Source organism: Rutidosis leptorrhynchoides, chromosome 9 (genome assembly GCF_046630445.1).
Source record: "Rutidosis leptorrhynchoides isolate AG116_Rl617_1_P2 chromosome 9, CSIRO_AGI_Rlap_v1, whole genome shotgun sequence".
Lineage (NCBI taxonomy): Eukaryota > Viridiplantae > Streptophyta > Magnoliopsida > Asterales > Asteraceae > Rutidosis > Rutidosis leptorrhynchoides.
In genome coordinates this window covers 346,266,978-346,279,263 of record NC_092341.1, presented here as the reverse complement: position 1 = coordinate 346,279,263, position 12,286 = coordinate 346,266,978, and positions in this window count along the sequence as shown.

Genomic DNA, 12,286 nt, shown 5'->3' with positions numbered 1-12,286 from the left:
CACTCGAGGTGAAGCATCGAGGTGTTAAGATGCCACCTAGGGGTGAAGTGTCGAGGTGTTAAGACGCTACTCCATAATAAAGGGTGAAGTGTTGAGGTGTTAAGACGCCACCCGAGGGTGAAGTATCGAGGTGTTAAGATGCCACATGGGGGTTAGTGATACGAGGTGCTAAGTACACTAATGGATGTTGTGAACTCCGATGGCCTTTCGCGGGCGCCATTCCCTTGTACGATTGGTTAACCATGGTTATTGTGTTGAGTTGTAAGCATATTATATGGTTCGAGTTATATATATATGCCTTGTTATGCTAGCTTGTGATATAGGAGGTTAATAGCCTCGTACTTGAGATGTTAAGCCCTTTGTGTTGCTAGCATGTATGCGGTATTTGTGTAAGTGTGCAAATAGGTACTTTATATATGTAACTGTATAACTATTGCATTCACTAAGCGTTAGCTTACCCTCTCGTTGTTTACCTTTTTAGGCTCCGGCGTGGACAAAGGCAAAGGTATTCGGTTGGATTAGTGGTCTCCCGCTTATTTTGATAGGGGATTCTTTTTGGTTAGCTTTTGGAAGTTCGACCAAGATTTGGGTAGTTTAACCCCAAACACCATGCTCTAGTGTCGTTTGGAAATTAAACTTGTATTGGTCGAAACTTGTATTTTTGATCAAAACGCGTAAGACGGGTCGTTGTGGGCCCAATGTTGTAAAACTTGTTTTGATGATGGAAACCTCTTATTTTATTATATTGTAATACGTTGTAAAAAGGTTTTAGTTTAAAAGTGTCGGGAAGCGGCATTTCCGCTCACGTGAGTTGGACCCGGGGGACAGCAGCTTCCAGGCAATCTGGACGACGTCTAGCTATGCTGGATGCAGTCCCGGTCTTAAGTGCTGGACGCCGTCCAGTTGTGTTACAGCAGAAATTTTTTTTTAGCGTGTTTTTGGTAAATCGAAGTTGGGTTGTTACAACAAGGCTCGTCGGGTAAAGGAGGATGATATTCCGAAAACAACTTTTAGGACGCGTTACGGTCATTATGAGTTTATGGTTATGCCATTTGGTTTGACTAACGCACCAGCTGTGTTCATGGACCTTATGAACCGAGTGTGAGGACCATATCTTGACAAGTTTGTCATTGTTTTCATCGATGACATACTTATCTACTCAAAGAATGATCAAGAGCACGAAGAACATTTGAGAAAAGTGCTAGAGTTATTGAGGAAAGAAAAACTGTACGCTAAGTTTTCAAAGTGTGAATTTTGGTTGGAAGAAGTTCAATTCCTCGATCACATAGTGAACAAAGAAGGTACTCAGGTGGATCCGACAAAGATTGAAACCGTTGAAAAATGGGAAACCCCAAAAACTTCGAAAGATATACGCCAATTTTTAGGATTAGCTAGTTACTACAGAAGATTCATCCAAGATTTTTCCAAAATAGCAAAACCCTTGACTGCATTAACGCATAAAGGGAAGAAATTTGAATGGAAGGATGAACAAGAAAAAGCGTTTCAATTGTTGAAGAAAAAGTTAACTAAGGCACCTATATTATCATTGCCTGAAGGGAATGATGATTTTGTGATATATTGTGACGCCTCAAAGCAAGGTCTCGGTTGTGTATTAATGCAACGAATGAAGATAATTGCCTACGCGTCTAGACAATTGAAGATTCACGAGCAAAATTATACGACACACGAATTGGTACTAGGCGCTGTTGTTTTTGCATTAAAGACTTGGAGGCACTACTTATATGGGGTCAAAAGTATTATATATACCAACCACAAATGTCTCCAACACATATTTAATCAGAAACAACTGAACATGAGGCAGCGTAGGTGGATTGAGTTATTGAATGATTACGATTTCGAGATTCGTTACCACCCGGGGAAGGCGAATGTAGTAGCCGATGCCTTGAGTAGAAAGGACAGAGAACCTATACGGGTAAAAGCTATGAATATAATTATTCGTACTAACCTTACTACTCAAATAAAGGAGGCGCAACAGGGAGTTGTAAAAGAAGGGAATTTGAAGAATGAAATACCCAAAGGATCGGAGAAACACCTTAATATTCGAGAAGACGGAACCCGGTATAGAGCTGAAAGAATTTGGGTACCAAAGTTTGGAGATGTGAGACAAATGGTACTTGGGGAAGCACATAAAACCAGATACTCAATACAACCCGGAGCGGGAAAGATGTACAAGGACCTCAAGAAACATTTTTGGTGGCCGGGTATGAAAGCCGATATTACGAGATATGTAGGAGAATGTTTGACGTGTTCTAAGGTCAAAGCTGAACATCAGAAACCATCAGGTCTACTTCAACAACCTGAAATCCCAGAATGGAAATGGGAAAATATTACCATGGATTTCATTACTAAATTGCCAAGGACTGCAAGTGGTTATGATACTATTTGGGTAATAGTCGATCGTCTCACCAAATCAGCACATTTTCTGCCAATGAGAGAAGATGAGAAAATGGAAAAATTGGCGCGATTATACTTGAAAGAAGTTGTCTCCAGACATGGAATACCAATCTCTATTATCTCTGATAGGGATGGCAGATTTATTTCAAGGTTTTAGCAGACATTACAGCAAGCATTAGAAACTTGTCTAGACATGAGTACTGCCTATCATCCACAGACTGATGGGCAGAGAGAAAGGACGATACAAATGCTTGAAGACATGCTACGAGCAGAATTTTCCTACAACAACAGTTACCACTCAAGTATTGAAATGGCACCGTTCGAAGCACTTTATGGTAGAAAGTGCAGATCTCCGATTTGTTGGAATGAATTGGGGGATAGACAGATTACGGGTCCAGAGATAATCCAAGAAACTACCGAGAAAATCATCCAAATTCAACAACGGTTGAAAACCGCTCAGAGTCGACAAAAGAGCTACGCGGACCTTAAAAGGAAAGATATAGAATTTGAAATTGGAGAGATGGTCATGCTTAAGGTTTCGCCTTGGAAAGGCGTTGTTCGATTTGGTAAACGAGGGAAACTAAATCCAAGATACATTGGACCATTCAAGATTTTAGATCAAGTCGGACCAGTAGTCTACCGACTTGAATTACCTCAATAACTCGCCAATGTACATAATACCTTTCACGTCTCGAATCTGAAAAAGTGCTTAGCTAAAGAAGATCTCACTATTCCTTTAGACAAAATTAAAATCAACGAAAAACTACAATTCGTTGAAGAACCCATCGAAATAATGGATCGTGAGGTTAAAAGGCTCAAGCAAAATAAGTTACCGATCATCAAGGTTCGATGGAATGCTCGTAGGGGACCCGAGTTCACCTGGGAGCGTGAAGATCAAATGAAGCTGAAATACCCGTACCTATTTCCAGAAGATTCGTCAACACCTTCAACAGCTTAAAATTTCGGGATGAAATTTATTTAACGGGTAGGTACTGTAGTGACCCGAACTTTTCCATGATTATATATTAAATGAAAACTATATTTGCATGATTAAATGTTTCCAACATGTTAAACAATCAAACTTGTTAAGACTTGATTTATTGAAATGAGTTTCATGTAGACAATTGACCACCCAAGTTGACCGGCGATTCATGAACGTTAAAACTTGTAAAAACAACATGATATATATATATATATATAAATATATATATATATATATATATATATATATATATATATATATATATATATATATATATATATATATATATATATATATATATATATATATATATATATTTAACATGATATTATGATGAGTAAGTATCTCACCAAGTACATTAACAATGAGTTATATACATAAAATGAAAGTAGTGAATTAAGAAACGCGAAACGATATGTATAACGGCTATCGTTACAACAACGTCTTACTAAATACATATGTATCATGTTAAGATATTAATACACTATGTTTAACATCATGAAATGATAATTACATATATCATTATGCGTATTAACAATGAACTACATATGTAAAACAAGACTACTAACTTAAGAATTTCGAAACAATATATATACGTAACGATTATCATTGTAATAGTATTTTAACATATATATGATGTTAAGATATATTCATACACCATGTTATCATGTTAACATAACAATTTAACATCTCATTTAAGTATAATAACAATGAATTAATTACTTTTAACAAGATCGTTAACTTAAAGGTTTCAAAACAACACTTACATGTAACGACTAACGATGACTTAATGACTCAGTTAAAATGTATATACATGTAGTGTATTTAGATGTATTAGTACACTTTTGAAAGACTTCAAGACACATATCAAAGTACTTCTACTTAACAAAAATGCTTACAATTACATCCTCATTCATTTTCATCAACAATTCTACTCGTATGCACCCGTATTCGTACTCGTACAATACACAGCTTCTAGATGTATATACTATTGGTATATATGTAGTGACCCGGAAATTTTCGACTAATTTTAAACCGAACTCTCGATACGATATTATATTTTTGACACTATAAGAAAAGCCTGTTAGGTTGAGTCTCAAAAATTTTGAACTGTTTCATATATTCAATTAACCTTTGACCATATCCGACGATTCACGAACCACTATTTGTAAATAGATATGTGTGTATATATAATAATTGGAAATAATAAAATATAATTTAAACATCTGAATTAAAAATGTAAAATAATATACAGAATAATGAAGTTGTTATATTAATATTATTACTATTACTCAAATTGTTATTGTTAAAATTATTACAATTATTGTTATTATAAAACAACTTGTATTATTATCTTTAATATAATTATTATTAGTAATATTATTATTAACATTATTATTAGCAATTATCAATATATTTTTTCTTTATTTAATATTATTATCATTATTATTTTTATTAATATCAATAATATTAAAAGTATTATTATTAATATATTTAGATTTATTAATTATTAATATTAAGGGTAATATATACTACGTATATAAAAAGAGATAAAGCTGCAAAATTGGTTACATATCTATATCAATACTTTTCCAGTTCGTAGATGCTTGTCTTCCACAGTCTCACTTCATAACAAATTAATCCTTCTGTCTGCTATAATCAATTATACGAATTTGTTTAATGTCACTATCTAATTTATTTTTTCTGTCTGATTTGTGTTTGATTGGTACTTTCTGTAAATCCACCCACCCATTTTATTACCATCACTCTTGTTCCTCTCTTTTTCTATCTCTCATTCGATCAAGAAACAAATACCCTCACTTTTGAAGCTTTCGTTGCTCGTTTGATAGCACTAGACCATCACCTTGAAACCACAAAACCACCATGAACGACACAACCCCAACAATTACTCAAATTACACACCATAACCGAAACCATTGTCTTGCTACTCTCGGTTTCTTCTTCTTCCTTGTAAACCCATCATCACCTTTCCATTTCTTGTTCATCATGAAAACCACCAACACTCTCAACCACCATCGAAACCCATATCATCAACCTTTAATCATGTTACTGTTGCTACTATTTCAGTCCCTACAACTGCTCGACAATCAACAGCCCAAACCGAAGTATTTCTGTTACTACATTTATGTTTCTGTTTCACTACCACCCAAGGACCACCCATACAAAACCCATTTATTCGAATTTTTTTTATGTTTTTCTGTTTTTAGTTAAATGATTAAACCGCCACCCAACACCTTCAAATGATCTAGGATTCTAACTATTGTTAATTGATATACATATGCAGCTGCTGTAGCATCTATTCCCACGAGTATAACCTACCCTAAACCACCACCAAAAACTGCTAGAATTGTCACTGAGATACTGCTGTATTTGCTACAGTTCAAGCGAAGGAAGTAAAGAAGATGAAACTGTTTTTGCTGCTTACTCGCTTCTATTAACCGAAAAACCACTTGAGTTAATGGTTGTTATCCATGAATAAAATCAGTTGAACCATACCCATAATGCTACATCCACTTCGCTATTTCTGTTTTTGATCGAACTTACCAAGGTAATGCATAAACCATAACGATTTATTTATAGATGACAAAGTTTAGTGGGAAGTATGATTGGAGTGTTATATTTTTTTTAGTGGACATAAAAGGTGGCTCAAAAGGCCCGTGTTTTTTTTATGAGAATAGATGGTGGATTACCCACTCAAAATCTTGGTGACAAACAAGATTAATAGTACGTGGCCATTAAACAAACAAAAACAGATGGCCAATGAATTCGAAATTTTAATTAATACTAATATAAAGCAAATAGAAGTATGACCTTATATTCTATAAAGAAAGAAGTGGGTGACTAAGACTTTGGAATTGCATGAGTTATACTTTTCGATATACTGTGTATGAAAGCGAAATTTAGAGTTAGTTTCGATTTTTTTTGCTGCTTTTGGAAATCGACAACAATATATTAATAGTTATATAAAAATATAATTTATATCTATAGAACAAAACTATATTAATATTTTTATGATAAATATTAAGTATTTATTTAAGTATATAAAATAAATATAGTTAATTAAGTAATGGAACATTTAAATTTATTAATATAAAAAGTATATCACTAATAATATGCGAATTTGTTCAATTACCATTATATGTGTTAATATATATATAAATGATATAGGTTCGTGAATCCGAGGCCAACCCTGCATTGTTCAGTTGTTCAATGTCATTATATGTATTTTTACTACAAAATAAGTATGGTGAGTTCATTTACTCCCTTTTTACTTATTACAATTTTGGGCTGAGAGTACATGCAAATGCTTTATTAATTGATTTACAATATTTATATGCGTGAGTTCATTTGATTCCCTTTTACTCTTTACATTTTTGGGGCTGAGAATACATGCGCTACTTTTACAACTGCTTTATTAAATTCTTTTGAAATACATTTTTGAACTGCGAATACATGAAATGCTTTTATAAATGTTTGACGAGATAGACACAAGCAAAACATTCCTCGAATGAATTATGTGGACGTGATAATTACCACCATTGAATTATGTGGACGTGATAATTGCCACAATTGATATGAATATTTTTTTCCTGATTATTATTGCTTGGTAACCTAAGAATTAGGGAACATCACTAATTTTGAGAATTAGTGCACACCTAATTGACGCGAATCCTAAAGGTAGCTACCGGGTTTAACACCCCCACCCAGAATGTTCACTAGACGGAAGGGCTAGTGGGCGTGGTGTTTAGTACTTCGAAGTTTATATGATTATTATACAGATGAGATGTTCTGTTTTGGGGATATTATTATGCGCATTATATGTTAAGGTCAGTTACCAAGCCAAGCTATGAAAGTAATGAAAAGTGAATGTTATGTATCGAGAGAATGATTTTATACACAGGTTATGTGTATGTTATTTTTTTTGTACAGGATATGTGTACGGTTACTAAGATTTATGAAAGATGATTTCGTACACGAGAAAGGTGTACTGTATTTAAAAGATATCGCATGTACATTACAGGTCGGTATAAGATTCGGGCCCATTTGTACCATGCACATTTAAATTTTGTGGTCTATCAAAATGATGAATTTTATTGTTTTATGATAAACTTATGAACTCACCAACCTTTTAGTTGACACTTGAAAGCATGTTGATTCTCAGGTATGAAAGAAACATTCCGATGTGCATTTGCTCATTTTAAAGACATTATTTGGAGTTGATCATCGCAATGGAACCAGATGTTGGTGACTTCGTCCAGATGGATTAGGACGGGTCCTTTCAGTTAGTATCAGAGCGATGGTCTTAGCGAACCGGGTCTTGCATTAGTGTCTCTAACTGATAGTTGTTAGGATGCATTAGTAAGTCTGGACTTCGACCGTGTCTGCATGTCAAAAGTTTTGTTTATCATTTTGTGTTGAAAATCATCTGCTTATCATCCTTAGGAAATTACCTGCTTATCATTCTTAGTCTAGACATGTCTTACTGCCTCTATTGTATAGACAGTGTATAGATAAATTCATATCTTAGCGTATCTGTTATTGTTACCTTTGTCTGACAGCTTCTGTAGATTCCTCCGTAACTTATGGGATTTTATTATTATATATGCATATGTAAACTATGTATTGTAAGGTACTAATCTACATCCTATAATCTATTCCTTATCGAAAATCCTTCATCTGATAGTACGAGATAAATCCCTCAACCAGTTCGAGTCCCTCAGATTCCGATAGCTATTCCGATAGTTATTCCGACAGCTATTCCGATATGGATTTCCACTCGAACTCTGAAAGCAGTGTAACCGGAATGGAGCAACCAGTCAGCCATCCCTAATTCATCTGATGGGTTCGTAATCGACTTAATCAATGAAGAATAGAAGAAGGCGATCCTTTCCACCAACCAAATTCACCTCTTGGCGAAGAACCTGAAACACTTACCGGCGAACCAGTCTGAAACACCATTTTCACCTCATATCCCGAATACCACGCTACGATTATATTCTATCTAAAATTCTAAATCTTATTCATCCGCTCGTCCGAACCAACAATCATCCCGAAATAATGGAAGAAGTCAACGAACTTCGCTCTCGAGTAATCAATTTGGAAAACATGGTGCAAAAAAAAAAAAAGTACCAGCTTCAGCAACATCACCGGCACCAACAGTACCATCAATAACAGCACCAGTACCATCAACAATCCATGCCTCAACATCTCATTCTGTACCTCGAGTATAATCATCGTTCTACATATCGTTCCACATCAATTATCTTCGTTCTTCATGGAGATTATGTAATCTCTAATGTTTTAGAGATTATATATCCTTGTTCTAACGGTAAATCAAATGAGTTTAATATCATATTGACTCATTAAATCCATGATTACATCTGAAGAAAATATATATGTAAATATGTTTTCATAAAGATTGTAATTAAAAAAATTCTTTTGTACAAACTGTTAATGATGAAAATATTTTAACGGGTAGGTAATACCCGAGGAATATTTAAGATTTCACATTAATAAGTTACACTGTACATTCTTCGAATCTGATTCAAAGGTCATTTACTATCCTACTTACATTCACATATATACGTATCCATTCACCGCAGAATAACCATTTCCATTCAATTTTATATTTGGATTTTGATCTATCAGAATCCAACAAGTGGCATAATGAAGAAAACGTTGGATAAAATAAAATTTGTTAGAAACAAACAAATTAACTATGAGAAATGCTGTTAAGAATCCACGCTAACAAAATCCTAGCTAACTGTTCCTAGCTAACTGTTAATTCCGTATTACATTTTATTTATCGCAATTTATTTATCGCAATTTAATTATCGCAATTTTAATTCTCGCAACTTTATTTATCGTCATTTAATTTCTTTATTTATTTTATGCACTTTAAATATCAGGACACGTATACAAGGTTTTGACATATCATATCGACGCATATATATATATATATATATATATATATATATATATATATATATATATATATATATATATATATATATATATATATATATATATATATTTATTATTTAGAATAACCATAGACACTCTATATGCAGTAATGATCGAGTTCTCTATACAGGGTTGAGGTTGACTCTATAATAATATATATACTTTGAGTTGTGATCGAGTCTGAGACATGTACATGGGTCATGATACGTATTAATTAATTCGAATATTATATATTAAACTATATATGAATTATTGGACTGTCAACTGTGCACTATCGACTGTGGACTAATAACATTGGATAATTAAAATGAATTAAAATATTGATTATAATATATGAAACTAAACAATTCTTCAAGTTTGCCACTTGATTTCATTTTAAACCTCATTTGTATCTTGACGATTACAATCTACGTTCAAACCTTTCACGATTCTTGAAAACATCTCAATCGAGAGGATGAACCAATCGCATTTCATCTACGGAAGAAAAGATTGATGCATATAGTCATGCACCTGAAAATACTCGAAACCTGAGTAAACGTTTAACACGTATCTGTGCTAGCTTCTTTGGCATTATTATTACCGAAAATAATCTTGCAACTCCTGTTCGAGATAGCTAATTTTGTCACAGCTCCAGCAAATCAACTTCGACTTTTCGTTCGAAACAACCTTATTATAATCTTGATATATATATGCGTGCTCTTTTGTTGTTACCGGGGAACCTTTTATATTCTACCATATTATCAACAGATGTACCAGCAACCTCGTTGCTCCTTGGCTTAAATCTCTCTGACAAATCACTATATTTATCTATTGCAGTCTCATCATGTACTCATCCGCATCTTGTAACAAGAATTGCCATACCAATTACCGGGAATCAGCAAATCTGTATTGTGAGTCTCGCAACGTTTTCACATCAACAGTTATATGTATCCATATAACATTTATTTCTTAGAACTATGATCTTTCATTTTGAAATTCTGAAAAGCACCCAGTCTACGAATCAATACTTTAAAGTTTGAAAAAGCTGAATGAAGCAGCAAAAACTGTAAACGACCTTAACAGTCAAAAGTTTGATGATAAAGAAGGATACGTTGGAAAAGCTCAGAAAAGTTGGAACGGGAAAACGGATTGAGTTAACCACGAAGGAGATCAAGGACAAATACAAGGACCAAACCCTATATTCAAAGAATCCAGGTAATTATGGATCCGTTGAAATCTTTAGAGAATATCTTACTCCGAAGTCATGTTAAAATCTTGCGAAAAATTTTCTTCACCATCCTTCGGTATTAGAAATTCCAAGATATCATCGTATCTTTCATTATAAATATCCTTCATATTTCTGAAGATATTTTTATAACTATTCTTATCTGAAATCATTAATCTCTTCGTGCTATCAGTGTTATATCATATAGAAACTGTTAGTTTCTATATTCTGTAAACTTCGAGCTTAAAATATGAATGTAATTGAAGTAATATTGGGAATTGATGCATGAGTTAATATAATATAATGACACTTGATCAACGTGATTATATTACAGTAAGTCATGCTGAGTTTCTAATGGAATGTGATGATTCACAGTACCATCATCATGTGCCATGTTACACGACTCTTACATTCTACCTAACCTCCAAACATATAAAGATCATATCTTCCTGATAGTTCTATATTTTCCATTGAATTATGGTAATTTGACGAAGCAAGATCGTGCCATTACGATTTCTTTCTGAGTACATTAACTATGTTCATTTCAAAATCCATACGAATTCTGGACCATTATTCGCTTGACTGGAAGTCGGGAAGAGGAGACAAAAGTATGGAACCCTTGAATATAAAAGAAAATATAAAGCTCGACAACAACACATAAATTACAAACTGTGCATACCAATACGTATTGCCACGTAAAGGCACGGGAAAATTAATAACACTATAACCCCAAGATAGTAGTAGAAGTAAATAAAATCCTCCGGTGGTAGATGAAAGAGAAGAATGACAGATATGAAAGTTAAGAGGATATCAAGGATCAGAATGGGATGGAGCATATTAACGAATGTTTTAAAGTATGAATCAAGGGAGAAAGAATAGAAATTGAGAGTTGTGGAAAATAAGAAAACGAAGGGGGTGGATTTATAGTGAGATATCCGACAGAGCAATCGAAACAGATTATTGCATTTAATCAAAGGAGATCATAATTTCCTTAATCGCCGAAGAACCAAATCTTATCGCAAAGATTTTCTTTAAAATCCCATGAATTCTGGAAATCAATCATAACTAGGTCATCGGTTAAAACGAATATACATTTACGCATTTCACTAATTTGTGATAGCTTCACTTATGCTCTTCGCGTAATCAAAATGTTTTATCTATATTAATCAATAATGATAAAACTCTAACTCATATTCGTCATGAAAACATTTTTATTGTTAGCCATGACGACCTCACTCAAATTTCGGGACGAAATTTCTTTAACGGGTAGGTACTGTAGTGACCCGGAAATTTTCGACTAATTTTAAACCGAAATCTCGATACGATATTATATTTTTGACACGATAAGAAAAGCCTGTTAGGTTGAGTCTCAAAAATTTTGAACTGTTTCATATATTCAATTAACCTTTGACCATATCCGACGATTCACGAACCACTATTTGTAAATAGATATGTATGTATATATAATAATTGGAAATAATAAAATATAATTTAAACATCTGAATTAAAAATGTAAAATAATATACAGAATAATGAAGTTGTTATATTAATATTATTACTATTACTCAAATTGTTATTGTTAAAATTATTACAATTATTGTTATTATAAAACAACTTGTATTATTGTCTTTAATATAATTATTATTAGTAATATTATTATTAACATTATTATTAGCAATTATCAATATATTTTTTCTTTA